This window comes from Trichechus manatus, unplaced genomic scaffold (assembly GCF_000243295.1).
Source record: "Trichechus manatus latirostris isolate Lorelei unplaced genomic scaffold, TriManLat1.0 scaffold00001, whole genome shotgun sequence".
Lineage (NCBI taxonomy): Eukaryota > Metazoa > Chordata > Mammalia > Sirenia > Trichechidae > Trichechus > Trichechus manatus.
Window position 1 is genome coordinate 34388393 of NW_004443937.1, and position 4745 is coordinate 34393137.

General features: G+C 40.1%; 1 long non-coding RNA gene across 1 annotated transcript in view; it reads right to left on the bottom strand.

Annotated features, from left to right (window-relative positions):
• Positions 1-487: 487 nt before the first annotated feature.
• LOC105756071 (uncharacterized) overlaps positions 488-4745 on the bottom strand; it is a 110703-nt gene continuing 106445 nt past the window's right edge. Inside the window, exon 2 of the long non-coding RNA XR_001121465.2 lies at positions 488-2519. This is a non-coding gene — a long non-coding RNA (uncharacterized LOC105756071). The remainder of the gene's footprint in view (positions 2520-4745) is intronic.

Genomic DNA, 4745 nt, shown 5'->3' on the forward strand with positions numbered 1-4745 from the left:
TCATTAAATACAAAATCGAGACTGTACACTCAAATCAAAAGGGGTATAAAGTACAAGCCTGCTTCTGCACAAAGAAAGAAGATCAACTTCTCCTACAGGTTAGCCCAAACTGTTTTCATTTTTTTCCAACTTTATCATCATTAAAGGGGAACCTGCTAGAGTTTGCGCAAAGGGAATATCTTCCCAACATCACAGTGTCTGTTGTAAACCCAGAGATGATTCTTAATACATGAAAAGGAGTGTTTTTTTTTTTTTTTGGTAACCCCCAAACATCAGAGAATACTACATGAAATGGGAAACGATGCTATGTTATACAGAATTTTACTTTTATAAGGGACTAACTGATATGCCTTCGATAAAGGTCAGATTGATAATACTTCTAAGCAACATAAGTGGGGCAAAAAATGATCCCCAAAACAATACCTGTGACAAAATTGGCACGTATGTAGAAATAGCTAACTATACATGGTGGTGGTTGTTTTTTCCATTCCGAGGGCCCTATGTTCCCTCGTGGATTTCCTACTTCAAGTATTCAGTTGCCGAGTTCAGGTCAAGCCCTAGCTTTAGGAGGCAATGAGGACCGCCTCTCTAAGGACACCCTAATTCTTCAGGGGGCCACCTTCGTGGCCTGGGTTTTCTGTGCAATATTGTGTCGAAATGTGCTAGATACACTTGCAAAGAACTCTGCTCGCTTCTCCAACCAAAGCCTAAATCCCTTTGATAGTTAAAGGACAAACTTTTTTAAACATGAATGTATTTGGATTGTTTATGCGACACATAAGCTTTACGTAGTTTGCTATACTTACTGACGACAAGGACAAAGCCAGAAGCAAGAAACCTGCTTGAATATATTAACCACCAAGAATGAACAGTGCAACTCAGACACGGTTTCATCTTCCTCCATAAATAAGGTCTCTGTCTTATAAACATCTCTATGGCTCATGAGAGAGGTCCAGAGTTAATTGCACCAACGTTTTTTTTTTTTTAAAAAGTAATAATAACGACTAAATTCAATGCAAGACTTCAGGGATATCTGTTTAGAATCCTTTCCACAGCAGCAAAGACAGACAACTATATTTATTAAGGCCACTCATGCTTAAATTCATTGTTTGTCCTTTACAAATGCAGATTTTCATCTCCCACTTGCATACACATGGAAGGGTTTCTTCCACTGACAAGAAAATGGATCAATATAAGAGTTGCACATCTGCCAGACTTTCAGACTTACTCATGAGTTTTATGAAGTTACGACAACTTCTTTTTTTTTTTTTTTTTAATCTTCAGAGGAAGCAGTAGGAGTTGAATTCTCCTTAGTACCAAGTCACCGAATGTAAAAGACCTTACAAGTTGGTCTCTTTCCTGGCATGTGCTTTAAATGACTCTGCACCTGCATACACGTTGTGCAGAGTTATATACAGATACACAGCTTTTATGATTACTCCTCATTCATCAATGTTTTCATGTTTGATGCTGAAAATGCTTTGGAATCCACGTTGGAGACAAATTTAAAAAAGAGAGAGAGAGAGAAATGACCCTTCATTTACAGAAAGATCTACGCTTACACTGTTTGCACAGCATTTGGATCTTGAAATGTGAACGAGTCCCAGCTTCTTCATGGAGACCTGCACGTACGGGAATGGGAAGAGTCTGAGGCTTGGCCACGTCCCAGCCATGGGGTGCACGGAACACAGGGAGCAGAGAGACGGAGGTGCCTCAGGCTTTTGCCACTCTTTCAGTACATGGACAGGCTAGATAAAATTATGAATGACCAATTTAGATGTGCCATGCATTGTCAGAGACACACACCATGTTCTCATAAGGCGATTTCTTGGCAAGTATTAGTGGTTTAAAAAATTGATTCATTTCCAACCTGGCCCAGAGGTAACTACTGGTTACACCATCAAAATGTGGTTCCTCAAACAGCAGATTAAAGAAACAGAGGAGGGTAGAGGCTAGCAATTTTTGGTGTTTTGGTTTCTTTGTCAACCACTCCACACATCTTGGTATACAAACACCGCCAACAGTACTCACTCACAGAAAGTCTCTACTTTTTGATAATCTAATGCATTAGGAATGACCACTTCGACTGAACCAGCAGGATAACTGGAGATGAAGCTAGTTGTCCAACAGAAGCTAAATCCACAGTTAAAATTCCATAGAATTCAAATTTATCCAACGATATCTAAGTACCAAAAATAAAATGTTATCAGATAATGACGTTCAGAAGAGATGATCATGTTTTCAACGCCTACATCCCAAGGAAATGAAGGACCTGCCATTTTTTCTCTTCCCCTGCATTCCTCCTTCCCAACATATCCGAATCCATGAGAAATGACAAGAGATGATGAAAGAAGTATCAAGTAGAACAGACTCGCACTCCATAATGCAAGTGAATACTCCTCTTCGGTTCTGATGAGCTGTTCCAGGTGGTGGTGGACAGTGATGGGAACCGCACTGCAATAGATTATCCGAATATTGCTGCAGAGCTGCAGTCTCCCTTTATTCAGCCCTTCTGATAGCTGCAACAAGAAAGTACATCATTTAGCAGGAAAAGCAGCTGGTGGTTTTCAGTGTGATATCTCAGACAACCCAGCAGAAGCTCCTCATTCTCCAACCCCTACACCTCCTCCTTCACTCCCTTTGGTTGGCAGTGGGTGGGGACTGGGGAGGCAATGGACAGGAAGCATACAGGAAGGGCAAAGTGAACAAAAAGCTATGTCCTGCAAATCCATCTGAGAAGAGGCTTCTTTGAAAATACATCACATGTATACGTATAAACAACTTTGTTATAGGAAAAGAAATTGAAAGGAAATATGCCAAATTGTTCCCAGTGATTATTTTTAGGTGATCAGATTATGTGTCCATTTTTTTTTTCTCTCTACACTTTTCTATCCATTCCGAGTTTGTACCATGACCATGGTTTTTAACTTATTTTTTAACTTGGCTTTATAGAGACTTAATCTCTATATTTCTTAATTAAATTCTTTAATTTCATTGAATCTCTAATTAAAATATTTAATCAAGAGTTAATTATAGAGATTAGAGAGCTAAAGAAGATCAAGAAAATTTAACAGTCATTTACATACCATCTCAGAGAACCATTAGAAAATATCTTGGTTTAGAAAACAATCTGTGTACCGACTGCTTAATGAGAAACTGTTCTGTAAACCTTCATCTAAAGTACAATTAAAAAAAAAAAAAGAATATATCTTGGTTTAGAAAACAATATGTGTATTGACTGTTTAATGAGAAACTGTTTGTTCTGTAAACCTTCATCTAAAGTACAATAAAAAAGAAAAAGAAAAGAAAAGTTCTTGGTTTCTCCTTAAACAGAGCAGGTTGAAACAAAGCTGCTTTGCATCCCCACATCCAACAACATGAATGTATACTTCATGCCAAATAAAAAGAAACACAGCAGTCATCCATTTGTGTATTTCATGCTCTGGGGACCAGGTATCCAGAAGTGGTCCCATATGTTCTCACTGTCCCAATGAGGGGCCCTGGGTGTGGGTCGTGGGAAGAACCAGTGAGATGGGCTGGGGTGGGAGGAGGCGCCCATCCCACACTGCCGCCTCTCATGTTGATGCTCAGCTTGGCGTGCCTGTGTCATTATCGCTCACATATGGCCTTTCAGTGCTTCAGGAGCTTCCAGGCACATGGCAATTGTGCAGCTCTCCAGGGAATATGGCAGGGAGGGGAAAGATCAAACACACGCGCACACGAGCATACACCGTAAGCTGTCTGATTCAGCCGTTGGTACGCAGCCTTTCTCCAGCCACACTGACTCGTGAGAGCACCAAAGAGCCTTACGTCTGCACAGGTAGGCAGTGATTTCAAGCCATCGTTAGACAGTGCAAATGAAATATGCGGCTTGGATGAACTCTGCTAATTCATATCCCGAGGAGTTTGGTGTAACTCTTCTGGTTAAGAAACTTGAATCAGGGCAAAAAAAAAAAAAAAAAAAAAAAATTACTTTTGCAGAGCCAGAAAGCTAGGGAGTTCCTAGAGCAGATCATGTTACTCATTCTGGCACATAAAATCTCTACAAACTTTGTATGAAAATTGTAAGTCAGAGCACACTTTCTGTTTTCGTGAGCTGTGCATAGCTCTAATTCTTTCGTGCATTAAGTATTTCTTAATCACCCTTTTAAAGGGCTGACCAATAATTTAAAAGGTCACATGATTAACAAAGTAAAGAGAAACCCAAACTGGTATTAAAATGCACAGGTCATCTTTACAGATGGAGAAACGAGTGAAAAGTAATTACAGTGAATGTTCGATATCCTTGATGTTTCTCCAAGATAAAGTAGCAAAGAACAATCATTGATTTAGTTGTGAGAAAGATTTCCAGCTGGGTAACAGGTCACCAAGGCAGAATGCAGGGCCATGTACTACTTTTGGGTGAGCTCTACGCTGTGGACAACAGAACTCTCAAGAAGTGTTGCCACTTCCTGGATCAAATAATCCATTTGCCAGGAGACCTAAATGGAATGGAGGGAAAAACTCAAATGACATTGCCAGCAGTTAGAAATGCAGATTATGTCTTGCTGAGGGGAAAATAAGTATATGCTTTAAAAAATAACAAAAGTAATCTTGGCTTCCAGCAATGAGGTGATCTGGGCAGCTACCTACTGTGAGATAATCCTGACCAGTCCTCCCTCAGCTGGATGGTCAAGCAGCCCAAACCTGGTTCCGTGCATTCTCTCTAACAGCACTCAGCTCCACTTTCTCCCCAAACCTGGTTC